Here is a 27,273-nt window from a genome sequence, read left to right on the forward strand (position 1 = left end):
GCTCTTGTTTGGATGGTTTTGGTATTTTGAAATGCGGAGTAAAATCCAAGACAGATATTACTTCCCTTCCTGTAGCTGAATAAGGATAAGGCTGAAAGTGTGAAGAATTTTAAGCTTAAAGTAATGGAAGCTTTGATCCCCTTAACACAGATGCTGTGACTCTGTGCTGTATCATAGATGGTTTAAAGTAAAAAGTAGGAAAAAAAACACCACTTAGAAACCTTTCAAACTGCCAACTTTTGCTGAAAGGGGATTCTTTAGATGTAGTCAGCAATGAAACTTGATGGAAAATATTTCTTTAATGTTTTTGAACCTTTCAGAGATAGAGAAAAAATTACATTTATATTTAGTTTCATATTTTTCTACTTACCCTATTTACCTGAATTAATAGGGTATTTTTTTGATATTTATCTGCTCAGAGGAAAGCTTAATTTTGTCTTGAAGCTTGGATAGACAGGGGCAAAGTGAAGTATTTCCTGACATTATCCATCACAAAATTATGATGGTCAGTATTGTGAAATACCATACCATTTGCACTGCTTGTTCTAGGTGCAGGTTCACTGAAGCAGTGGGCTGTTGTCCGTCTGCATTGAAGCTGGAGGGTCGGTTGGCTGAGCCTGGGATGACACTTGGGCACAGGGACAAGCTTTGGGCTTCTGATATGGGATGGGAGCAGGGGAGGCAATGTGTCCTGCTCAGTTGCCTTACTGCAGCTTTCTCCCAGTAGAAGTTGAAGGTTATACGTCATACCTTGAAAACAAGCAGCTTCCTCTCTCCTTTCTTGTCTGTGTAATGGGAACAACTTTTTCATTTTCTAAATTGGTTTGAGATCTGTGGATGAAAAGGCTTTGTAGCTACCGCTATTGGCTTTGCTTTCGGTGAGTATTTTAGACATTACTGAGTCAAAACCACCCAATTTCTTGTTCTTGGGTTCAGAAATTGCTGAGAACTCAATTTCTAGATTGAGATATGGAGTTCTACATCTAATTAATAATCTGAACTGAGATTATCTACCGTCTCAAGTAGGAGGCAAGAAGAATAATGAATAGCCTCAGACAAGACACAACAAAGTTTCCAGCAACATCCCGAAGCACCCTGAGAGTTAATCACATCCCTGCAGCACCGCTTGCTATCAAACCACCAGTTGTCGTGCATTAACGAAGGCACTGCACCCACCGCAGGAGCAGCCAGCAAGGGAGAGCATCAGCATGCACGCTGCTTTCCTGGTGACCATATAACCAGTGCTGTACCCGGAGCTGTGCAGCTTGCTTTGTAATGCAGATTGCTCTAGCTGGAGGTTGAAAGTACAGCGAAAGCGCTGCAATTGCAAGCTTATTTAATAATGCAAGCAGAGGGCAAATCCCAGGAGCTGTTAAAAATATCAGCACAGAAGCTGTTCTGTTGTCCGTTTTCCTTTGGGACTGTTGTCAGCTCCAGATTTTTTTATTTTTTTTTTTTCCCTCTGGAGCTGTAGATCAGATTTCAGGCAGACAACAGCTCCCTTTTGAGGACAGCAGTGACCTGCTGAAGGAAGGTGGGCACCCCAAGAAACCAGCTGCAGCTCAGGCTGCCCGCGGTACCCAGGTGCTGCAGAGCAAGGCTGGCTGCTGCATTTCTAGCCAGGCAGGGGTGAGGAAAGGTCAAAAAGAATCTCGCCGTTCCCAGTGTCTGTCAGTAAGTAATCATGCAGATAAAAATCTCACCACTCCCTCAGCCCAACAAAAATTTCTTTCTCCATCTATATATCCATATAACATTACAATACGAGCCTCAGGGCATCTCTTGTCCTTATCTAAACAAAAGTCTTCTCTGAAAACCTTAGTCATGCAAGTTATGGCATGAAATCACCCTTTCAGCAGAAAAATGGTAATTTTGCATCTGGAGTCAAAGGAGGGCTGGCTTGGTGTACAAAGCTATTATTTTTCTCACATCCAATCACCCTTAGTAATTCGGGAGCAACTCACGTATCAGTCTACGAGGGTTTTCATTCAGTGCAGGTATAAAACCCACTGAAGCTGCACTTGGATTTTTCTTTGGGTCCTGCTGGTGCATCTTATGGAGGGTTAGCCACCTTCTCCTTGGAAGGCTCAAGAAAAATGGCAAACCCGGGAAATTAAATGGGAATGACCTGCAGATAAATGTAAGCCCATAAGACTTGGTGGTTGTTTTGTGATTAAACTGAGGGTAGCCTGGAGAAAAGCAGGAGGTTTGAATAGGGCAACATACTGTTGGTGCAGTTTTTGTGGCAGCAATTCCAGGTGTCATGATGGATAACGCATTCAAAGTGTGGGTTCCATGTAATTATCAATTGTCACCTTGTCTCTAGGTATGGTGCAGAGCAATGGGTGCATTTCCTGCCTTGTCTGGTACCTCTTCTGCTCCTTGACCCCTGTCATGTCTGGGCCAGCGCAGAGCATTCTCACAGACCAGGAAGTTGCTGCTTTTTTCTTCTCTGAACACAGGCTATGGGTGAAACTTGCTGTTTCACTTGTATTTGGCAAGGGGATCCTGGGTAATTACAATGAGAAATGGGGTCATCTCCCATTTTTGTTATTACCTGCTTGCTGTGCTTGGGAGGACCCAGGCTGGCTTGTTGACACCTTGAGCCCTCCCCTGGTCTGGAAAGGGTAGAGGTGGGGGAGGAAGCTCTGTGTCCTTCCCCTGGGCACCATTTGTGAGGCCCCTGCACCCCCGGGGCCTCTCCTGGTGCTGTTGGTGTTGATGGCCTGGGTTTCGAGGTAGGGGAAGGGGTCTCCATTTGGGAAGGGTCTGCGTGTCTCTGGGAGGGCTGCTGTTGCTGCAGCTAGGTGAGTCCAGCTTTCTGCTGGAAGCAAACTGGTGTGGGAGAATCTCACAAATTCCCCCAATGGGAAAAGCCTGAGTGTCCTTTTTTCATGTAGAGTTAACTTGTGCAGTTGACATTGAAAGCAATGCTAAAACAGTCCTTAAAAATAATTACATGTAATGATCCCTTTTTCTGTTTTCCTGCCTTAAAAATAATTTATTTGCCCTTCTTGGTTCAGGCACAGTGCAGATCTGAGCCAAGGCTTCCTTTGAATAAGGCAGCGCTCAGCTGGTGGCACCGCACACCCCAGGCAGTGCAAGTGGCATTTCCAAGGCTCATGTTCCCCTTCCCAACCCTATTGCAGCAAGCAGGCTGTGAGCCCTGTGCCTTGCAGCCCTGTGGGGTGGTGGGACAGGCTGGCCGGGCTTGCTGTGGGGAGACAGGGGAAGGAAACCTGGCTGGGGAGGAGAAGGAAAGCAGTGCGTGACCTGGGGGGCAAATGTGTGGTGTGCGAGGGCTTGGCTACTTTTTTCCTTGTCCCAGCTTCAGCAGTGAGCACGGCTTTGTGCAGGAGATCCTACAGCACAGGCTCCTGCTCTGCTCCAGACACATGGTAACTGGTAAGCTTTGATTTCTTAACTATAGTGTCTCAGTGCAAAACTTCCAGATCATATTTAAAGCGATGCTGATTATTAAGAGCTGCACTCTTTCTTGACATTGCTGCTACCTTGCTTTTTGCTGTCTTAGGTGAAAAGCAAGCTCTAATAATTTCCCTCTGTTCTTCAGATTTTAAGCGGTATTATGTTATCTGTGCTTTAGCTTAAATGCTTATATTCCCTGTTGCTGGAGATCTTCTTGCTTTCCCCTTCCTTCTGCCCCCTCAGCCCTATTTAGACAATCCCCAAATGCATGGCTTTTGAAAGTGCTGTTAATACCTCTCACTCCACTGTTTATGATGCTGGGCAGTGGTGCATTCAGATTATCACAGCACGGGTAAAATAATACCCACTTCTTCGCTTACATCCTATTACCGCACCTCAGAGAGCCCTCTCACTTAGATTACTCAGGGGAAATTCAATGACATACAGCCTTTTGATTTGAAATATAAACTGTTGTGCAGAGATTTAAAAGATACCCTAATTTATTTGGAAACGACCAGGAGTGTGCTGGAACTCTTTTGATTGCCATGCTTTATTAGACCGTGATTTTTTCCATCTAGCTTCTATTCCCAAAACCTACAGAACGATCGTGATTTACTTTGGACATCTGTTAAATTCTGGGCTGCCTGGGGAACAAAGCAAGGGAGCTGCATTCCTGGTGGGAATATGGGAGAATAGTGGAACCGGCTGTGTTCTCCCAGCTTTGTGATTCCTCTAGCTTGCATGTTTTTTGCATGTAAATGTGTGCATATCTAGACATGTAATGGTAAACTGCTATTATTAAATATATGAAGACCACCTCAAGCCTTTCCCTGAAGAGCAAAGCCTATCAGGTTGTTGCTTTGCTTTTCCCACCCAGAACAAATCAGGAGCACGGATGGGAGCAGTGACAGGGTGCTGGGACCTGTTTGGTTCCCCACCCGCTGCTGCTGAGATATTTCTGTTTTCAGCTGTCACTACCAGTGTATTCTCAGTTCTCCCCTCCACCCCCAGCTGCAACCAGCACTGAGAAGGCTGCCCAATTCTCTCCTAGCAGTTGAAGCAAACCCTGCTGCATTTCTGCTTCCTCCTGCAGGACAGATTTACTCACTGTGGTTACCCTGTGGTTGCCACACGTTAGTTACATTAAAGGCAACTGCGCCCTAATCTAATGAAACAGAAATTCACCAGACGTATAAAAACATTCTGTTGTTCTCCTCTATTCATGAACACTTCCTGTGCTCCCCCTCACTAATTTCGGGAATAAGGTCAGCCTGTTGGAAGGGAGCTTTCAAAGTCTGTCAGGTTAAAATATATCCACCCTGGTTGGATTGCAGCGGCTGCAGTAACCAGGAGCACGAGGGTGATATTCCTGTTTGAAGAGCAACGATAGGTATTTGTCTGCAGTAAGAGCCAGTATCTGGGGTTCCTAATTGTTCGAAGGCGTTGCGGAAGGCACACTGAGTCAATAAAGGCTTTACCTGAGTAAAGGTGACTGAAGTGCTTACATAAAGGTGCTCCAAGGTGCTGATGCCTAATGCCATTAAACAGGGATGGGGATCTGCTGCTTGTCTGTTTGCACCTGAAGAACAAACTCTAACCTGAATAGGGGTTTTGGAAAAAGCTGTTCAAGACAACTTCCAAGTGCAGTAAAACATTAATCCTCACAAAGTGTCTAAGTAGCAGCAAATGTTTAGACACCTTTCAGGCACAAAGCAAGCGGTCTTGTGTAGCAGCAACAGGAGACTTGAAATAGGCTGTTCTGCTTTGGGGGTTATAAATTATTGTCATAATAGGAAGTTTAAGAGCACATAGGGCAGGAAGAGAATTCCCTTCAGGCTTGTAACGTTGCAAGTGGAAGGATTGTGAGTGCAGGAGCCTTCACATCGCTGCGGGAGCAGGAGCAGGGCGTGCTGACTCCCTTCCATTGCTCTAACTCCCCATAGCTACTTCACTCTCTTGAGTCATATCATTTTATATCTGGACTTCAGCATAACGTTTAGTCAGAGATGACAGCAACAGAACTACTTCATGAGTCATCTCCTTAATCCTGCTCCAGACAGAGGGCTCTTCCTTTCTGCTAGTCAGTCTGTTAGCTCCAAGCTCCACTACATTGCTGTTAGGTGCGTTTAGTTGTTTTTTCCCCAGTCCAAATTAGTGTTTTTTGTTTTTGTTTTTCTTTTTCTTCTGTGATTTTGATTATTGTGGCAGAGGCATTATCAACCACTGTGAGGTCTTTCTGCCTCTGCAGGTTAGCCCTAGCTCGTGCCCTACTCAAGCACATTGCTTCTAGTCCTAAAGGGAAAACTGTCCAGGAGGTTTCCCATGAAGAAGCTGATCTAATCCATTTGAGCTGGTAAAAGACTTCTGTGAACTTTGAAATGTGCTGAACTGTGTCTTACAAATAATGCATGGTCTGTTGCTTTTATACCAGGGCAATAACAATTTAAAGTCAGAACGTTATCTGGAGGTCTGTAGGACTGTGACCCAAGAGAAGCTGCTGGAGCTGTGTGAAATTTCTATAATGAAATCCCATACCCTGCGAGATACCCCAGGCTTTGCTGCCAGCCTGAAACCTGAGTGAGGGTTACGGAGGTCTATGAAACTTTCAGGAGAACCACGGCCAGTTTTTTGTTTCAGCTGAGCTTTGCAGCGGTGCCATAGGTTCATTTAAATGCTGAATATGTGGAAATGAGCTCCTTTCCTTCCATGGGAATGTTAATTTAGTACACTTTGTTTAGCTGCGATAGCAACACAGTTTTTGGAAGTGTTTTGTGTGCATTAGTCATCAATATCTGAGTGATGTTTCTATTGTGCTCATCTGCCAGTGGTCCTAAAAAGCAGCAGCAATTCATCTATTCCAGCTGGGACAAGAAAGACTGACAAACTGCAGTGCTGCATTAAAAAGTGACTAAAAATGGCATCAGAAGGCACATGTATTGTAGTTTCGTGACTGCGGCAGTTAGGGACTGAACTCCTAGCATGCAGCAGCATTTGGGATTACCACCATGGGCTGTCCCCTTCCATCCCACAGGATGACTCAGTCAGAAGCCTGCTCTCCTGCAGCCTGCAGGGAGGACCAGCCTGCAGCAGTTGTACTGCCCGGTGTAGTGCTGGTCTCACGGACAGCCTGGGGCCAGGATGGTGATCCTCTGTGTAGCTGTTGAGTTGGTGCCTGCTGTACCGACTGCTCGCAGGCTCAGCTGAGGAGTGAGGTTAACACCAGGAGGAAGGTGAGATCGTGACTGAGGTCCCCAGCTGGAACCTGGTGAGTCTGGGTTTGGCTTCTGCTGTCACCTCCTTGCCTGACCCTGTGCTCAAGGCTGTACCAGGGCTCTGGTTCCCATCTGCGGGATAGAAATATTTATCCATCCGCCTACCCTTTGTTTCTCTACCAAAATGCGTGAGGAGAGAGAGGTATTCCATCAATGAAATATATGAGAAAGATAACTTCAGCTGAATAAAACTAGTTCGTGTCTCTCTTCCAGAGACTGAAGTGAAACTGCTAGGTGTAAACTCCTTCTCTGGACTGTTTTGGTTAAAGTTCATCTTTGTGAATCCTGCTTTTTCTACCTGTATTTACACAGAGTGCCCTGTCCACCAGGATTTTGGATATTATTGCATTTTTGCCATGTGTCTTCAAGGCAGTCGCCCTGGGGAGGGGCAGTGTTCTTCCCCACTGCAGTCTGGCCTGCCCAGGACTGCTCCACTGGTGCCTGTGCTGCTGATACTGCCAAGCGCCTGCTCACAGCTAAGCTGGTACCTGTAACTTGTCAGAGGGAAACAACGAATTAGATATTTGTCAGAGGGAAATGAGGAATTAGATTCTTCAGAACAATGATGCTCTGCATCTCTCCCAGCAAGGTTTGCCCTAGCTTTCTGCTCCATCGTGAGCTCCTCCAGCTTATGAGGAGGGGGATTGAGACTGGAAGGTTTTAAGGTCAGCACCATCTATTCAGAGGAAGAATAGAAGGCCTGACCTTTTTCAAATGGTAAGCTTTGTCAGTCTTCCCATTGGGATTTTTCCCCAGGTGACTGCTTAAATGTCACTTGTGGTAAACTAGGGGATGGGAACCATTATGAACTTCCTCTTTTTCTTCTTAAGGCAACACTGAGAGCTCCTAATGGGGTTAGATGTCTTTCTAAAGTTGGAAACATACCAGAGATGGGAATATAAAAGCATTTTTCTTATGTCTGTTTTGTAAAAATCATAGTTCTTGATGTCTGTCTTTAGCAATGCAATAAATAAATAAATAAATAAATAAATCTGTATAGCTACAATTAACACTCCAGCAATAACTCAGTGGCATACATTCCTTGTGTTTATTGATTAGCGAACAAGCCCCCTGGGGTTTACATTGCTTCCAACACGTTCGGTTCCAGCTGAATACCTGCAGTGTGCATTGATCTAAGCGTGTGATTTCTCCTAAATATCAGCCGTCCTGTCCTATTGCGTTGCAGCTGTATGTGTTTTTGTAGCTGTGCAAAACCAAGTGGCTGAAAATGAAAAATCACCATGTGAAAAATGAAAGGGCACATGTTCCCATCTCTGCTGCTATCCATGAGCCCCGTCTGTCACACTGAGGTCACACCTGCATAATTCACTTCTCTTCAACAGAGCGACTCCTGATTTATATTTGCATGTGTGGGAAGAAACTCGAGTCCCTGAGGGGCTAGGGCAGCTCAGTGTTTCAAAGAATTGGGTCCCCGCTGCAGAAAAGGACCAGATACCAAAGTTCAAAGTCAATGGATGCTTATTTCTTTACAGCTTTTGTTTTCTTTGTGAACACGCACTACAGATCATTGCACAGGCATTTCCAGTATAGGTGTGGCTGCAGTAATTACTGCTTATTCTTTTGAAAGAACCTGCACTTACAAAACAGAGAAGGATGTGAAAGCAGATGAACATGCTGTCTAAAAGGACTCAGTGACCAGCTGAAGTTCGAAGGTTAGGAGCAGCAGGATGAGTTCCTTGGCAAGCCAAGGGCTTCAGCACGTGCTGTGTGTGGTGGATTATAGGAAGGTGGAGGTGCCGGCTCGAAGCACCTGGCTGTGGCTCGGTGTGCTGCACAAGCTTGGTGTCCCTGCTGAAGGGACTGCACACAGTGGGGATGGAGGCAAAGAAGGAGGAAGGCTGCAGGAAGAGTGGTGCTAGAGCTGGAGGAGTAATGAGCTGGCTTTGTTTCAGCTCGTCAGCCTCTAATCTGCTTTAAAGCTGCTGCTGAAGTACGCAGTAGTGTGTGGTGTGGAGGTTGGAGATGCAGGTTTCCAAACCAGTGCCAGGTGCAGGCTAATTCTGTTGTGCTGTTCCTAGCTGTGCAATAGAAAAGCACGGGCTGCGTGTGGAAGAGTGAGAAGAGGCTGATAGGCAAATTAGGGAGCATTAATGCAGCAGTAATGGGGAATGCTGTCCCGCAGCTGTGTTGTGTTGGCTGTAACCAAGCATGAAGATGCCCAGTGAACGGTGCTGCCTCTGCTTTCACCTGCCGGTGCCTCACCTCAAGCTTGCTAGATGGGGTTGTGCTGTGAGGGCTCTTGCTGCTGCTCATTTCTTCAAGGCTTTCTTGTTTTTTTTTTCCCAGCTTTGGGACTATGCTCCCAACTCAACTTTTCAACAACTTCAGAAACAACATCTCTCTCCTGTACTCTTGGAGGCATGGTCACACCGTGACTGCTTCTGCAAAAACCTGAAGTGCATCTTCCTAAAGTGCAATCTTCCTTTACCTTGTGCCGATATTTAATGAATCTATTACAGCAGCAATAGCAAAGAAGGCTGTGGCAGGCCTGCAGATGATGTGAGGTTGTGTCACTGTTGGTAAAAGACAGGGCCAAGGTTTTGGTAGCAAGAGGCTCAGACGCAGAAAAGGAGGAGGGTTTCACCCTGAGCTTGGTCAGCCCTGCTCGCCCAGAGCACTCCCAGCTGCTGCTTTGGATTGCAGAGTAAGGAGCTGTCTCCGAGGTTCATTAGGCCTTCGCCTATTAAGGGCTTTAAAAACTGGGGTCAGGACCTTGAAACAGATCTGCAGCCTGTGAGGGAGCAGAGCATGTGCGCTATCTGTGCAGCGAGGGGAGCGGTTTTGGTTCAGCTCCAAGTGGATCAGTGCCTGCAGCACGAAGCCACCTGGAATTAATTGAAAGCACTGGTGGCCACTCGGAGCCGAGAGGCAGAAGCCGGCAGAGACTGGGAACAAACTGCCCTTAGCCCCTGGTTGCGCTGGTGGAGGCGCGTGTGGGAGGTTTGCTCTGACGCTTCCCACGCTGTGTGCGCTTCGTGAACTTTATTTCCAGCGCTGTCAAGACAAAGTCTGTCGTTGTAATTACAGACGGGTTTTCTTCTCTTGGAAGAAGGCTGCACATTTATTTTCGCTCAGGCCATGCTGTCCCCAACGAGTTGCTGCTAGGAACCAAAACAGCTTCTGAAATCCAAATGCTCCTTTTCTCTCTCCTCTGTTTCCCCACGTCTGCCCACAGGCTGTGTGTATGGCACATACAGGCTCCGTTCCTCAGCCCCCTGGAGGTGGAGCCCACCAAAAAACAGTCATGGGCTTGGCAAGAAGGATTTCAGGGGGGATTCCCAATGTCATTACGAAGATGTCTGTATCCAAGTGTTCTTTGCTTCCTTGCTATTCTGTGGCTGATGAATATAAATATACCTAGTAGAAAGAAAGCTGGTTCACAACTGATGGCTTTTGGTGGTCCTCTAAGGAAGGCCGCGTGCTCAATGATATCTTAGCATGTGGAACAAAACTAGGATGCTCTGGGTGCTAGTGCAGTCCAGACGAATTACCCAAGTGTTCTGTAGTTTATTTAAAGTACAACTAAGATCGATACATCCCAAGGCGGAGTTTTGTTGGCCTCAGAATCACAAGGAGTTGAGGGACCTCCTGCTCCTGGGGAGGCACGGCTGGAAACCAGACGGGACTGTCAGCTGCAGCTTTGAGGAGCTGCAGGTTGTGCTGGAGAAAGGACCGCTCGGTTAGCGGGTCAGAGTTGCTTGCATGCTGGTGAATTAGAAAGAGGTTAAGAATAAGGAATGATGTGTGCTCAGCTGTGGCTCCCACTGTGTTTGCCTGCCTTGGTGAGAGTGGGTGTTAGGGCAAAGCAGGGTTTGTCATGCAAGTGGCTGGTGAAAGAGGGACCTTGGTTCCCCCAGCAGGCACAGGCAGTTTATTCTGTCCCAGCTCTCTAGTTCACCTCCTCTCCTGACTTCTACCAGGCCACGCAGTTCCTGCAGAGCCTCAGTTCACCTTTTCCCTGCACAGCTGGCCCTTTCCTCTTTGCCCCTTGCCTTTGGCTAAACCTCCCCATGCCCCTGAGCTCTGCCCAGGCACAGGACACCTCTCAGCCCGGGCACAGCCGTTTCCCTGGAGCAGTGCTGGGGCTCCTGGCTGGGGCAGTGCAGGCTGTTCCCTGTGCAGTGTGATGATGGCTGGCTGAGAACTGGAACCGCAGCTCATACATACGCAGACAGAGCTGCTGGACCAGTAATTCCTCTGTCTCCTTTTCTGTCTATAAGTCATAGCTCGAAACTGAATCTCAGAAAAAGGAAGGTCCAAGAAGTAGGGTAAGGATTTGGGATTTTTCTCCTGTTTTGAGTTGTTCCACTCAGGTGCGTGGCTCTTTTCAGCACAGAGGAAGAAGGGGCTATGTTCTTCAAGGGGAAATTCCAGTTTGGGGTAATGCAAATGAAAACACTGTGTGTCCTTTTTCATTCAAATTACAAACAAAAAATTTGTGATACGAGTCATGAGCAAAGGCAGAACAGAGCCTAGAGTCTTTAATCTTTAAAATCTATTTTACATGATTAAAAGGATCCTGCCTAGAGAAAAGCAAGACTGGCTATTTATATCTCCATTCTTCTCCCCCCACCTTTTTTCCTCGGAAAGTACTGCAGAGTCTTTCACATCTGAAAGACCACGGCTGGCTGCCATTAATTTTAATGCTAAATCCTCATCAGCATTTCAAAACATTATGAAAATGTCTAAGAAACTGTCTTCTAGTAGCTTGAAAATATCGCAGGCAGCAACCTAAATAATACTGTAAGTGCCCTGGTAAGTACAAGAGCACATGCTGGAAAGGAAAAGAAAAATAAAAGGCTTTAGACCACCAAGCAAACATCAGTTCCACAAAGCAGGCATAAATGGATTGCAGGGTTTCATGGATGCTGAGAGTTTGAATTACTGACTGAGCTACAACTCACTTAGAGAAAACGTGGCTTTCTTTTTTTAGAGAATGCATCAAATATTGAATGCTACTGTTTGCTGTGCAATCTGCTGTGTGGACAAGTACATAAATAACCTTACATGTAAGGTCCTGTTTGGGCCAGTAAATGAAATTAAAGGAATGGAATATGTCAAAGAACCTAATATTAGTGCTCTATTATGCTGCATTGGCAAAGATGATAGATGCCAATTAAATTGAAATCAATGGTCATGGGTTAAACAAATGATGACTGACCAAAGCACTCCTTAGCAAAGCAGTAAACCTGTTCCCAAACTGCAATGCATGTTTCTTACAGTCCTGCTTAAAATTAAGCCTGTGCTTAAGTCGTTTCCCGTTTAGGGAAGGGCTGGAACGTGCACTTGGGGTTTAGTTTTTAATTGGGAGTATCCATGCTTACCTAGTTCTGTGTGGATAGGATTCATAGAGACAGCTCTGCGTATGCCAAATTTCGCTGGGGTTTCAGGACATGCTATTGCTGTATCATTCTCGTTTATATTTATAGTGCTCCAGCCAGCCTGGGGAACTATATAAGGATTTCAAAATCTCAAGCTATTTCTGCTCGCTTTGGTGATGCGTTCCCGAAGCTCTGCCCTTCAGTGGGATGGCAGGGGAGCAGCAGGGAGTGGTCCTTCTCCCTTGGTAGTAAGTGGGGTGCTGCCAGCCGGGGATGACTACCCGTACTGTTAGCTTTGCAGTAGGGATTCATTTTGTTTTGCCTTGACAGATATATATTTTTAATAATGCGAAGTCTTTCTGCTTTTCTAAGAATTCAAGCATTTTTATTTTTACCCTTTTCTTTTTGAGAGAGATCTGGAAACCTCTAGCCCTATTTAAAACTGTTTTTTTGTTTTTTTGTTTGTTTGTTTGTTTGTTTGTTTTTGTTTGTTTTTTTTTTTAAAAAAGTTTTAAAAGAAATTTTCCAAGGAGGGAGGGGAATGTTTACTGATTTTTCCCAGTTCTTGCAGGAAGTGGAACCAAGAACTCTCTCCAAGAAAAAGCAGTCAAAAATCTCTGCTTTTTTTGGGAAATCCTAGATTTCTGGGGAAAAGGTGCAGAAGGCAAAAGCGATGGCAGAGACGGGAAACTTTCATCAGCCCCTGTGCAGCTTTTTTTCTTTTTGATTAAATACCAGTTTTAAGTATCATCAACAATGTGAATTCTGAAGACTACATGAGAATGCACTTGAGGTTAGAAAGCTTGTCTTTTATTCAGGTATTAAAAAAAAAAAAAAAAAGCCACTAGACTGTTCTTGAAATAAATCACTGAGAGGGTTAGATGAAGGCTGGAGGTGCACACTACATTTTTCATTGCCAGCTTCTCGTAGCCAAGGTATGTTGTTAAGACTAACCTTGGAAAAGCACTTCTCTTCCTGCATAGCTCTCCATGGTGGCATCATTAATGTTGATGGCTATAATTGACCGCGAAGAGCAGACCTTTAGTCCCTACCTGATCTTTCAGAGTGTTTATATGCTGCTAGCCTGACCACACAGCAGACTAATGAGCATTACACTTGACAAATATTGTCATGCCTAAACAGCAGATAGTGCTTCTGCTAAGACAAGCAGCAAGCCTGGGGGCACGTCATGCTCAAATAGTGAAGTTAAGAACTAACATTAATTCTCTTCCATTCGCTGGGGCCTGATCCAGATCCCTAGTGCCAGCTAAGTCTTTCCACTGTGAGCTTTGCATCTCTGCGAAGAAGCCCTTATACTCACAATGCAAGCAGTATACAAAATAGCATAAAAGCACAATGCAACTGAATAGTATAATAATGAATTTGACCATAAGAGGTGTAAACTGCTTTTTGACTAGGATCAAAGCTCTTCCAGTAGCTGGATAAGGCATCAACGTGAAATGGAAAAGCTAGATCCTGATTACCTGGAGATTTAGATGCCCAGAATCTGGTTACTGGCTTGATAGTACTCCAGATTTTGTGCTAGAGCAAAATATGATGAGCAATTTGGAAGAAATGTGAACCTGCAACGTTATTCCTCTTGTGTGCGCCTGCTGTAAATAATCTGCATGCAGAGTTCTGGGGAAATTCCCCCTTGCCCTGCACTAAGCCTGGTGATAAACCCCAGGTAATCATAGCACCAGGGTGGCCGAGCTACCTTTGGGCTACACACATGCATTTTTCTTGAACAACAAAAGTTTTAATGACTTCTTAGTGCTCTCTTTCTAGGTGCTATAAGTTGAGAGGGGTTCTTGTGAAATGAATAGGATTACTAATTACGCACTTGTCTGAGTCTCTCTTGGGTCTGTTTATCTGGTGTCTAGACCTCGCTGTGGATTGTGTCACAACTCCCTATGATTTACCCAACTGTTCAGTCTCTCTTTTTTTCTCCTGACAAAACGCTTGATGTCAGGTAGGTGAGATACCCCTAATGTTATGGGGTAAGTTTAAGTAGCACTGCAGTACAGCAAGAAAATGTGGTGCTGAATCACCGTGCGGGGCTGGAGCATCCTTTCCAGCCAGCAGCGTGGCTCTGTGCTGCCTTGCTGCTTGTTGGGGACTCGTGCTGAAGCAATGCAATGTTGTAGGACAAGGTGCTGCTGACCGTTCCTGTCACCAGGTATTCATCTAGCTCACAGCAGGCAGCCAGCCCCACTGAAATGGAGGGGAATGAGCATGCCACCGGGCTGCCACCATGTCCTTTGGAAGATTGTCCTGTTGGCAGGAGGCACAGGCCTGAGCCGCAGCAAGTGTGAGGGCTGGCAGTGCTGCCCTGGGGTGGGCACCGTGTCCATGGCATCCCCGCTTCCAGCACACTCCACGTGCTCAGCAGATCCTCTGGGGACCAGTCCTTTGCGTTAGGATCTGCTCGTTTTGTGTTCAGAATCTCCCTAGACCAAAAACATCTAAGTGAGCAAGAACCCCCCTAATATTTTCCCTGTGCCGGGAAGCAGGTGCAGTGAATGCTTCCCAGCAGCCCTGCTCTCCTCCTGGTGGGAAGGCTGGGCTCGCTGTACCCATCAGTGCCCCCAGAGCCTCAGGAGACACGGCCAGGCCCTCAAAACACAATGAGAGGTGAGCAGCACGCAGTAACCGAGCCGCGTCCTCCTAAGACAGCCTTGATCCATGATGTTGGCTGTCAGCAAGGCCCCGCTGGGGATCACTGCAGGCGTGTTGATGCTCTGCTTCCTCTGCAGGGAGGCTCTAAGCTGCCAGGGCAGTTCTTTATCTAAATATCACCTAGTAGCTTTCACCTGTGTGCTATTAAACTGTTAATATATCAGGGGGAGAACTCTGTCAGGAGAGTGAGTTAGGAATACCTAAATGAGGTAGCTGTGTTATCCTCAGTAAAATATTATTGTTATTAAATGTTCCCACCAGATACTTGGACAGCTTGTGTTACAACTGCAAAGCTAACATTTCATTATAGGAAGATATATATTCATAATAGATTGCAATTTACCAAAATACACAGAGGGCCCCAGATTTGTCAGTGTGCATTTGCTCGGCGAGAAATACATCTCACTAAAAACCAGATGTCAAAATTAACAGTAGAGCTTTTGCAACGTCGGGAAGAAAGCTGACATTTCAGAGCTGGCAGTCCAGCTGTGTTAGCGGCATCAGGGAGCCTTTGTGTTAAGTATGATGTTTAGCAGTGGAATTGCATTAGGAGTTGCTTTAAATTATAAGTTGTGGGAAATCACCACGCTGTGTTGGGGACAACAATTGCAATCAGGTGAGATCCTGGATCACTCTCCACCCCCCAGTATTTTCTCTATTCTTTTACCAATGTTCCTATATGCCAAAATCTCAAAAGGTTGTAAGAGTGGCTTTGTTTTTGAGGAAATTGCTTGACATTGTCAGCAGCATCGCATTTTGGAGGCGGGTGTGGGAAACAGGAATTTGAAAGCTCTTGCAGATGTCAGAGTGACCATTCTGAAATGCAAATTACAGATATGAACCCTCCTGGTTTCTAACATGCTTTATCTTCCTGTTAATGTGACCTAACTTTCAGGGTCGTTTTTGGTCTGTAACTTTTTAGAACTGGTCTTATCCATGCATTTTTCTCATCTCTTCCACCTGTTTGTAGCTGTTAGCTACTAAGCCAGTCTGATGAATAGCTGACTAATTTGTTGGCACAGTTTTCTGACAGGGGAAGAAGGGTGCACACTTTTTTAAAAGTGAAGATAATTAACCATCGGCACAACATAAGCACCAGTGGGTTCTCCAGTACAAGCAATTATAATGTCAGGATTTTTTTCTGAGATGTCTCTGGTGCGGCAGATTGCTGTGACTCCACAGATCTTTGGTCACCAGCTGAAAGGTGAAATGCAGTCTCTCAGAGCCTCTGAATGTATTCAGTGGGGCAGATGTGAGCACCCCCAGAGAAGAGAAGCAGCCTTGCTGCAGGGCTTTGCTGGGTGGTGACACCCCCGTCCGTGGGCAGGAGGATGCACTGCCCTACCTGGGGATGTGGAAGGGCGAGGCTCAATTCAAGCCCTTCAAGGCAAGGTCACGTTTCCTCTTTAAATTCCAGATAGAGATTGTTGTTGACCCCAGAAGCGTTATGTGACCTTATCCATCACACAGATATTTTCCCGAGGTTTCCCATTAGAGAGGCCAAGGGGTGAGTGTGGGGGCGATGCCCACCTCTGAACCCCCCCCCCCACGCCAAGCAGGGGTCTGGGGGGCAGGTACAGGGTGCTCGGTGTGATGAGCTGGGAGCAATAAGGGGAGGAACATTTAGAGGAGAAAAAAACCTCCCCAAAGCCTGTTGGGGATGTTCAGCCCTCTCCAGTAAATCACTGGGGCGTGATCTTGAGCACCTATTTTGATGTTTTGCTAAGTGGGGCCTGGCAGAGGAAGAAGTCCTTAGGCAAATCACGATGTATAAATACCTCTGCTGCGAGTGTAACGACGGCTGCGGTGCTGCCGCACGACGCAGACAGCAATAAATAGGTTCCTGAATCGGAGAGAATCTCTGCTCTACTTCAGATGTGACTGCTCGAGCTACATATATAAAGTGTCCTTTGAAATAGCAGCTGTCTGTGTTATCTTCCCCTGAAAGATGAGTAATTATGAGAATGTTATAATGATTTCTTTAAAAAAAAAATAGGTCTAAACAGCAATTGCTTTTTAGTGCAGGAGATATTTAAACATCAGTACCTTGAATTGATTGAAAGGAGCTGTACTGATAATGCAATTTTGTAGCTTATGATTTGCACTGAATGGCACAGTGAATCACGACGGAAGGCTAAGATCTCAGATGTGGACCCCACGCTGCACCCATGGCTCTGAGCTGGTGCGACTGTGTCACAAAGATAACGGCATCCGTTTGAGAATAAATGACTAAATAAAATGCCACCACTACCAAAACAAACAAACAAACAACACAACTGGAAAACACCAAGAAACCAAACCTTTTCACTGCTGAGGCCAGCCAGAATTAATGCTGGAGGGGTCTTAGTGGTGTGCTTTTGTTCTTCAATGGTGGGCACGGGGGCAGTAGCTGGCTGTGCTGAACTACCTCTTAGGAGAGCCCTGTTCCAAAGGGCTACTCTGCATTCTTCTGCACATTCGTGCCTTCTGTATTTCTACTTTGAAGGATTTTGAATGTCACACTTGTATCAAATTTGCATATCTTCTGCAAATTGTTTTTTTTTAACTTGCCCAAATGCAAAGTAGATTTATTCCACCTGGGTATGTAACCACGGGTAAAGTCTCCCAGCTAGCAGGCGATATTGGTGAAATCTGGGATCGCAGAAGAATTTGCATCTCCTTGAATCAGCAGGCAAGTTATTTATTCAGGCCTCCTTGGAATGAGTTCCCTTGCAGCGTGTAACCCAGCAGCTCCAGTGCCATTTATGTGTAAGGTTGGCTGCGAGACGCTCACAGCTCGTGTGTGCACCTGCAGGCAAGGTGAGGATGTGCCTGTGCGCAGCAGAGGTGGCACATACCAAAATGAGCAGGCATCTTTCATGCTATTCTTTTAATTCCTTTTTGCTTTGGGATGGGGAGAGGTGGTGTAAGAGGTGGGGAATTTGCTCCAGTGTGCCTCTGAGCTGCACCCTGAGCATCATTAATCTCTCTTTGGCTGGAGGTCAGGAATCTTCCTGTACCCTCGCTCCTGGTGCGAGGCTCTGCCTCCGCAGTGGGGTCTCAGCAACCTCACTCCTCATCCTCAAGCAAGTACTGACAGCCCCCTCGTGTTAAGTTTTGTAAACACTAATTTGTGACATCTCCCGTGACTTAAATCAAAGCACTCAAGTAAAAGTAATAATACCACTGTTAAAGGGAATGCTGCAGGAGGAGACGTCTGTCACCTGACGCTAAATGGAGATGATGCCAAGCGTGTTTCGGGAGCTGTTCCTAATGAGGAGGCACTGGGGGATGTAGCGCTGCTTTCTCAGCCCTGAAGCTATCGGCTCTGTGGCCTGCCTGGCAGAAAACAAGAAGGAAGAACATTGCTTATTTCAAGTCTGTTTTTGCGTTTTGCTCAGGTGCAGATAAAAGGAGGAGAATGACCTGGCTCCTGCAAGCACTCATTTGAATTGCAGCTGTGCAATCTGCTGCTGCGCCTGATCAAAGCGACCAAAGCCCTGTTTGTGCTAGGTGCTGTACAATTGCAAAGGTTTCTCCCTGTCCTGTGAAACCTGCAGTTTACCAGACAGGACAGACTTACCTTAAATCATGCCTACAATATACAGCTCCTTCCTATTTGTCTCTCTTTTCATAGCCAGCCTGTTTGCCTTTCCTTCAGATTTGCATTGGTTGAGTTGCATGCATCATTCTTCCTTTTCCTTTGTAATGCCATTAACTCTGTTGTGTTATATTAACTTTTCATGTCTGGCAATAATGGAAACAATAGAAGCTCAGTGGTGTTAATTGTCCAAGAATTTTCTGTAAGCATTGTCAGTATAACCAGAACACAAACTCCTAGGCAGGTAGCTGCGCTGGTTGTACCCATCTGCTGTATTCAAGCATGTTGAAGGATAAAGCAAGCCTCTGTCAACATAGAAGAAGCCCAAGCAAAGTGGGAAAGCAGACAGGATTACCACTAAGAGAAACATCAAGTTGTGTAAATTCCCAATGCCATGAGAGGAGCAGGCAGCAGGAGGAAACGCCCGGAGGCATTGCTACTGTCTGAGCTGTAGGCTGGGAGCGGGTGGGATTCAGCCAGCAAGGCTCACTGTAGAAGCCTTGCATGTGTCTTGGTGGGGGCAATGCTAGCAGAAGACTGGAGTTACAGCTTTCCAAGTCACTTTTGCTTCTACTCTCCTCTATTTAGCTTCTTGGAAGTGGTATCTGTTGGAGAATGCAGAGCTGGATGTTACTCCAGGCTCCTGAGATCCGTATCACCAAGTCAAATGGACCGACATCTCACCGGGAGCTTGGTCTGAGCAGTGATCCTCCCAGAACTGTCCGTGTATCCTCTGACCTGAAAGTGGAAGCAGTGACTGCTCCGTGAGGCTGCTGGAGTTGCTCACACACCCACCAGCCTGAGCCCTGGCCTGGCTGCAGCTCGGTGGCGGCGCAGTCAGGTACGTGGGATGGGCACTGCCGCCCATCCTGGGGCCAGGGGCTGGCTTGGAGCTGAGGTGTAGAAGACTGGTGCCACATGCTGCCTCTTCCTGTTCCTAGTGCTCACAAATCATTTATTAAAAGGTTATAAATTTGGGCGGGTGCTGTAGGTGTCAAGAGTGTTTCCAACATTTTGCCTTTGCATTTCCTTTGTAAGTTTGTTTTTTTTTTTTTTTTTTTCTTTGTAACTGAATACCCACACTTTTTGGATGCCTCTATTCCTTGATTAGGGGAAAGCCAATCTAGTAAGTCAGAGTGCTTCTACCATGGAAATATTTAGCACCAGCTCTGGCATATTTATGTTGGCTCCCTGATTAGACAAAGTGCCAGGCTGTCCTTCGCAGCCTTAATTATCGCAACTTCAGGCCAGTGTTGCCTGCTTGCAGCATAATCCCACGGCCTAGAGTGAACTCTGAAAATGCTTAATTAAATGACATTCCACAACAGATTAAAGAGTCAGAAGCAGAAGATAAAGCAAATGGGAGGCTGTGACCAAAGGAGTAGCAGGTGCTCTTCCCTTTCAGGATACCACTTCTGACTTTGATTATTTCACCTTGAGCATGTTAGAAATAACAGCATTAATTGATAACGTTTGAGGGTCTGTACTTGGTTGCTCGCATTTTCTGTGCAAAGCGGTTCAGAGGTGTCTCATCTCTCCCGGCTGCTCCATCAACAGGCTCTGGGGAGCCTCCCTGATCTGTGTCAGCTGTGGATGCCTTGTCTCTGCAATCATGTAAATTATGACCCGACCGTGAAGCCCACTTGTGTGAGCAACCTCTGTGTGCCAGGTCATTGCCTCTTTTTTTTGTTTGGTATTAAAAAGAAAACCAAAACCTCTCCCTAAAAAAAAAGCATGCACATATTTGGAACAGGAGTGATCAGCTTGTGTTATGGAGTCCCCCGGGGAGCCACAGCCTACGTCTAACCACAGCATATCAGCATACGAACGCGGCAGATAATGTTACACTGCATAGATTAGGGCTCAAATCTTCAGCAAATCTGTTCGTAGCAAGAAAATGACAGCAAGGGGGGCATGTGTGGTGCACTGAGCATATCTCATTCAAAGGCCAATCTGTAAAGGCAGTTAGCACTAATATTGTGTTTTATCATATTACTCTTCAATTATTTGCTCCAACAGCTCTCTTGTCTTAGCTGAATAAACTGGCTGTGCAGAAGCTGACCTGGAGTAATTTCCTCTTTGCAAAGAGAAGTGGATCATGGGTGGATGTCGTGATGTTTCTGTGGGTTTGATTTGTGTGCTTTGTGTCCTTCTCTAGTCCTGTAACGTAATTTCAGCAATTAAACTACAGGAGGGGAATGAATTAAATGTTCATGCTAACACAGGAGCCATCATCGGGAAATAAAACACACAGGGTGAGGATGCTCCCAGCCAGAGCCCTCGGTGGGTGGGAGGTGATGTGCCGGGGCAGTCAGCACACGAGGGCTGGAGGGGGCTGTGGCTGGGCACCATGGGGGGGTCGCATCCACCCCCAGGGACCTGAGCCTGAAGCCTCTCTCTTATCTTGCAAGTGGAAGGGCTTTAGCGGTCCCAGCCCAATCCCCAGTGCATATTTTGCCCACGTTATAAAACGTACCACCTGATTTGACATGACTGGAAGATTTGGGTGAGTGGAGGCAAGGATTTTATTTTATTTTTTTTCCATTTGATAGCAGAAAGAAGGCGGATTATTCCCAAACTGCATCAGCTAAGATGTGCAGGGGAGTTTAGCACATCATTTCCCTCTCTCTGAAATGGAGAAGATAGATATGTATTTTTGCTGAGCAGGGCTATTCAGGTGGTGAGCTCTTAGTGCCAGGGCTGGCAGGCTGCATGCTCCTGCTTCGGCTGCTTCAGCTGCTGCCCCATGACTGGTCCCCGCGGGGCGCAGAGCAGCACCGTGGAGCATGTTCCAGCATCAAACCAGCCCTAAGCTTCATCTCCATTGGGGTTTGTCTGCACGCTGAGACACTTCCACAGAGAGCAGTCATCTGCCTGAGCGCGACATGACTTTACTGAGCACAGGGCATTTACCAACATTAACATTTATCATCTGCTATTGCAGATTTCCTTTTTTTGCAAATGCAAAGTAGAAGAGTTTAAAAGAAGCGAGTGAAATCTTACAGCAAAAACCTCTTTTTAGGTATTCCATGGAGAAATAACCTGTGGCAATACATGTGGCGTTAAGGATTTTTTTTTACTTAGAGGTATTTTATGCTTGGAGCCAACAAGTCTGCACTGATTCCTATTCAGAGCTTTACAAGTGATAAAAAGCATCAGTGTAGATTTGTTTCCTTTATTCTATATTTACAATTTTTCCTGTAAATAAACTGTAAGCCCATCTCGCTCCAGTCCAAAGCCCCAGTTAGAGCACTCTGCTTCTCATGACATCTCTGCTCCCTCTTGCAGCGTGTAGCTCCTGGCTGCTTTGCTCGTCGGCTGGGTAGAAGATCAGCCTGAGTCAAAGCCTGGGGGTCTTGCCCCTGCTTAGCCTGCATAAGGCTTTTTTTTTTTTTGTACAATCGCATGTACAAACTCGGCCTCAGCACTGGGCTTTTATCCTGGCCTGCGTGCAGCACAATGTGCAGACCCCGTCCCAAGGCCTCTTTTGTGGCTGGAGCAATACAAATGTCTTTGGATCCAGCCTTCATTCTTGAAAGCACTTCTTTGAACTCTTTGGACCTTCACGTGTCCTCCAGACTTTCGTTTAACGCAGTATTTTGGTTTGCGTTGTTTTGTTTTAAAAGATTTCAGGTAAGATTTCAACGAGCTGGGGATGTATCAAAGTATAAAATACTTGCTTGAGTCTTAATCAATCCAAACTGTTCTCTCAAGAAGGAAACATAAAGGCTGTTAAAGCAGGCCAGACACTTACAAGGCAGCAGATGTTTCTCTTTATTGTCAGAACAGCAATCTTTATTAAATACCAAAGAAAGCCCTATAAATCCGGGAAGGCGGTTGGGTCTATGCTGAGGACACCTCTTCCTCAAGCCAAACAATCTTTCTCTGAGTCTTTTTTTTTTTTTTTTTTTCAGCTGATCCTTCAATGGCATTGCAATGACATGAAAGCAAAAGGGAAAAACGAGTATTTAACCATGGAAATAACCTGATGGTTTAAGCTTGAGAAGAGATGGGAAGCGAGGGGAAGAGCTGACACGGTGCCTTTCGCAGCCATGCTTCCTTCCTGCTGGTGCCAGGACGAAGGCAGGGCTGTTCCAGGGGACCCTGGAGATGCCCCAGATTTGGCAGTGGGCTGGTGCTCATGGCCACAACACAGTTAATATCTTGGCAGATCTTCTCCCAGAACGTGTCTGGAGGAAAGCAAACAACGTGTCGTTATTGCCTGGGAACAGCAGGGCTGGGCCTCTGCAGGACGGGGAAGGCTCTTCCTGGGCGAGCGGGAGAGCGTGGGGCGTAATGAGCCTGGTAGTTTTCATTAGCATTACTAACAGCATCTTCCACTTTTAAGAAACAAGAACGAGATTTCATGAATTAATAAAAGGAAGATTGTGATTGACTAAGCAAAGGGTGTGCCAGTCTGTGCAGCTGGTCCGTCTTAACTAGGTAATGTCCATAGATACGGCGTTAATTCAATTCTCAGTTGAAATACTCCAGAGGAAATGTCAGATCAATAATGTAGAAAAGGGCAAAGATTTGCTAAGCCTGGCTGACTTGCGTATGTTAACTACTGTGAGAGAGATATGGATAAATGCTGAACATTAAGGTGAGTAATCACAACTGTCTTGGGTGTCTGAAAAAATTTTCTGCATAAAAGCTATACAAAACAAACGTGTTTCAGGCACTACGCTGGGAGTTAAGGCAGCAGCTTCTTATTTCACGCACAACTCCGCAGCTAACATCCTGGGGGTTGCTGCTTTTCTGGAAGAGCACAACAAGCCTTGCAGACATTGTCCCACCGCCCCTACCCGATGCAGAGTCCCTGATCCTGCCCCTGCTGGTGCAGGGTCCCGCACCAGCACAGATCTGAGCTGGCGTGCATATGCACCAGCACTAGCTCTTAGTTGCTTTAAACCTTGGTTTGCAGCATCTGTTTTGTTGCTGTTGTTGTTTTGTTTGGGATTTTTTTTGCCAGCAGGTTGTGTGGGTGCAACTCCTCCTGGCTGCAGCCTGTGGCCTGGGAGATGCTAAGGAGATGAGAAACCTTACGCCTGTGCTCTGGAGCTGCCGTGAGCTCTGTTTGCTTTGAAGCCTTCTGCTCGGCGGTGTGGGCTGCTCTGCCCAGCGCCAGGCAGGGCTGGATTCACCCCTCAGTGTCCAAACCTGGCTGGTCATCCTGGCTGGAGCCCATCACGGCCTGGAGATGAGCGGCATCCTGAATGTCATTGACTGCAAACACCTGAGGGATGGGCAGGTTCAAGGCAAATGCCTCCTTCCCTCACCCACAACCTCCTCTGTGACCAGAAGCTGTGCCAGCGCAGTCACGGCTAGCAGCCCTTCCCTCCAGTGAAGACAAGAGCAGACAACTTTTTTGGCCTTTGGGCCTGAATCTCAGCAATATAACAGTTGCAAAGAATTTCTTTTCACACAATCTTTGCTAAACCATTCAGAAACCTTGAGATTTTTTTTTTTTTTTTAGATACCGTGATGTCTTCCAGTACCAAGAGCAAGAGCTCTCCCTGAGACAGTGCCTGTGTGGAGGCTCTGGGAACGCTGTGATTTCAGAATTGCCAAAACAAACAACAGGTGCCTGCACTATTTTGCAAGTAGGAGCTCCTCAAATGTCAGGCTTTGGCAGAGCAGATGCTTCCTTACAACACCAGTCTTCTTACCCCAAAGGCCCCTGGAAACTTGGGTGGTGTATTTACAGTAAAGAAGGCAGAGTTGGAAAATATTTTGAAATCACCTTTGATGAAGAAGTCTTTAATGTGCCTCCCCAGCTACTTGTTCAGCTGCTTAATTTCTGCTTCTAACAGAAGTATGGATCGGTATCAGGTTTAAGAACAGCCAGAGAAGGCACACCGTGACTCAGAGGACTCATAATAGCCTTTTCCCTTGGGGCTTGGCTTACCTGCTCTGGAGAAGTGTGCATGGGTGAGGCTGCACCGAGGTCGCCGTACCAGTACAAACCTGTGGTTCAGAAACACGGCGAGATCGGAAAAAGTGCTCACAGCCCTGCAATTAGTCCTCATCCAGGCGCTGCACGAGCCGTGCTGATAACCAGGGTTTGCCGTGGGGGTCGCTAACAGCAGGCGTGCTGTGGGGGGCGAGCTGGGCAGTGCAGCCCTACGAGTGGGACCTCGTTACTTCTGCAAGGGATAAAACTCCAGCCTCTGGCTGCTTTGGGAGCCGGCAGCACCATGAAGTGACCTCCCTCTGCTCCAAAGGGCAGCTCGGGCCTCAAGAGCCTCCCAGCTCGGCGCTGGTGTCCTAGCGGGGTGGCGATGGGCAGGATTTGTCCCCTCTGTGCTGGGGTGGGGAGAGCAGCACCGAGGGGCCGGGGTGCTGGGGGCTCCCTGCGCCTGCTGGCCTCTGGCTGGGCTGCTCCCAGGCACATTTTAAGAGGAAAGAAAAGAGCTGACAGAGCTGGAACCGCTTTAAGGTGGAACCGAAACAATAGCTTGTGGCCGTCTGAATCAGTTCCCTTGTTTCATAAATTTGACTCAGAGCTGAGCATTTCAGAGCCTCAGAAAGAGCAGGCTTATTTCAATTTTGGTTCTAATAATGGGCAAAGGTCACGGCAGCTGGGAGGAGAGGGGAAATGAAAGGCATGGGCTTGGCTATTTTCTCAGAACCAGCTTCACCCGTTCCTGGTTACGATCTCAGCAGAATAACAACTTGATATTAAGCAAAGCCAAGAAATGAAATTAACACATGCAAAATTACATTACAGCCATGGCAGGAGTCCTAGTGCTGCGCGGTGCAAGGCCTCCTGGTGCAAAGTGGCAGGGGCAGCGAGGAGGAGCTGGAGGCTGGGAGCTGAGCATCTCCCTGCTGCACCCAGGCTGGCCCTGAGCTCCCTGCTCCTCTGCTCCCAGAGATTTTGTTTGCCTTCTCGGAGCTGCCTACAGCCTGTTTGCTCTTCATCCACCCCAGGAAAGCAGAACCCAAATACCTGCATGTGCTCACTTCCAAAGCGCTGTCCCTAGGGACTGCCCCGAAGGTTTGTGACAGCAGCTTGCCTTGCAAAGTCATTAATCCAGTGCTGGTGGCCGGGGAAGGCCAGCGCCTGCTGCCCTTGCCAAGCTTCCTAGAGAGCCTGCTGGAAGTACAGCACATCCCTCGCTGTCCCCGCACAAAACACGGGCAGATGTATGGAAACAAGGAATGGGAGAGCAGGATGCATTTCTGTACACATTAGTAAGAACAGGACACCTCCTAAGAAGCAATTATACCTGCAGAGGCCAGAAGAGCTGGAGGAAGACAACAGCCCTGCAGCCACGGGGAGCCTGCCCGGCCTCCCTGCTGCTGCCCCAGGCTCCGGGACACTGATGGGTGCTGCTGGAAGCTGTCAGCAGTAACATCAGCTACTGCTCCTGGGGAATTAACCCGGCACCGGGTACTTTTGTACCTCTGGCTGCCTGTCTGAAGCCATCGCGTGGGGCAGGGGTGGGCAGATGCACCAGGCTGCCATTTCTTTGCCAGACTTGACTGCTGCGAGCCGCTGCCAATGTGCCGATGTGCCAGCTTCGACACCTGTGGCTCTGGTGTTGCAAACCAGGTTTGCAGAGAGCCTGGAGATGAATACGGGTTTTCCCGTGATGTGGTTAACAACATCATTTACTTCAGAGGCTCCTGGGACAGCGCTGACACTCGCTTCAGCAGCTGAAGTGTTTAATGTGTGCTCCAAGATGCTCTCTAAACACAGATAGGACTGAGTGACACAAATGTATTTGCTGAACATTTTAGGGTTAGCACGCTCCACAGCAGCGCAATCAAATAATTGTGAGTGTTGGAAGCGGCTCTGTAAGAGGATCATGATTCTGCGAGTGCTCATGATTATTAAATACATCACAAATTTCCCTCTCTGTATTTTTCATACCTTCTTTCTCAAAGTATTACTCACATAATTTTCCCTCTGAAAGCTATTACGAGTGAATCACCTCTAGCTTGAGCGAGCAAACATGACCAAGTGTTTATTCTGTTCACAGATGGGCAATTTTAAGCCCAGATCCTGACCTTAAGAAAGTCCCCGAGCAAGGCTGGTGGATAAGCCCTGGCAATACACTGGTCCCTGGAGCATCGTGACTCAGAGGCACATTTCTTATTAAAACGTTTCTGCTTTTACCTCGAGGCTGTCGCGTCCTGCTGACCAGCAGCCGTTTCCCGTCCCAGCCCAGGCACCAAAGGGACCCCGGCCCCATCGCCCTCGCTGCTGTCAGGCCGAGGGCTGGGAGAGCAGGGAAGTTCTGGCTGCTTTCTGTAGGCAATGAATCCAAGTCACTGCACGTCCACATGCTGCTCCAGTGGGAGGAATAAAAGAAGCATCCCCAGGGCAGCTGGAGGACAGGGAGCAGAGGCTGAGCCTCAGCCGTGCCGCCCCCCGCCCTGCCTCCCAGCCCAAGTTTGGTAGGATTTGCTCCTTGGATCAAGCTCTTTTTTTTTTTTTTTTTTTTTTTTTCCATTCCCTTAGCTCCCAAGTTCAGCAAATTCGTTCTGCAGTGACAGCTAACGGAGGGCAGTGTGTGCTGCCTGTGAAAGCCTCTTTGTCGCCTGCTGCTAATCGGAGCCGTTTTGCAGCCTCTCTGAACGCTTTTGTCTCGAGTTTTGTTTTCAGTTCAGGTCTTGCCACCGATCTCACATGGTTTCCTGGCTGGCAGAATAATCTCTAAGCTTAGCAAACAGCAGGCTTACAGCTTGTCAAATGAGCAGGTGAGGGAAACCGCACGCCCCGCGAAGGCAGGCAGCGGGTACGGAGCTGCACGTGGGCTGGGGAGCCCGGGGGTCAGGGCAGGACTGGAAATAAAAACCAGCAGAGCAAAGGCTGGTGGCCCAAACCTCCCTGTGGACAACTTGCAGGGAGGAAGAGACTCTGGCAGGAGACCAAGAGCTCTGGTTGCTGGCGCTGGTGTTTATCTGTAGCAGCGAGGAGAGATAAAAGGGGAGAACAGCAGGCGAGGCGAGCATGGGGCTGGGG

The 27,273-nt window shown here is 47.2% G+C and overlaps 2 long non-coding RNA genes across 2 annotated transcripts; one reads left to right on the forward strand and one right to left on the reverse strand.

The window, feature by feature from the left end:
- Nucleotides 1–15,085: 15,085 nt before the first annotated feature.
- On the reverse strand, nucleotides 15,086–17,511 carry LOC119718631 (uncharacterized). Its single transcript, XR_005269761.2, has 3 exons — nucleotides 17,020–17,511; nucleotides 16,766–16,907; nucleotides 15,086–16,660 (listed from the first exon to the last, which is right to left on the reverse strand). It is a non-coding gene; the product is annotated as an uncharacterized lncRNA (long non-coding RNA).
- On the forward strand, nucleotides 17,350–26,160 carry LOC139998810 (uncharacterized). The gene is made up of 3 exons (XR_011803778.1): nucleotides 17,350–17,518; nucleotides 17,894–19,140; nucleotides 22,214–26,160. It is a non-coding gene; the product is annotated as an uncharacterized lncRNA (long non-coding RNA).
- Nucleotides 26,161–27,273: the final 1,113 nt, after the last annotated feature.

This window comes from Anas platyrhynchos, chromosome 16 (genome assembly GCF_047663525.1).
Source record: "Anas platyrhynchos isolate ZD024472 breed Pekin duck chromosome 16, IASCAAS_PekinDuck_T2T, whole genome shotgun sequence".
Classification (NCBI taxonomy): domain Eukaryota; kingdom Metazoa; phylum Chordata; class Aves; order Anseriformes; family Anatidae; genus Anas; species Anas platyrhynchos.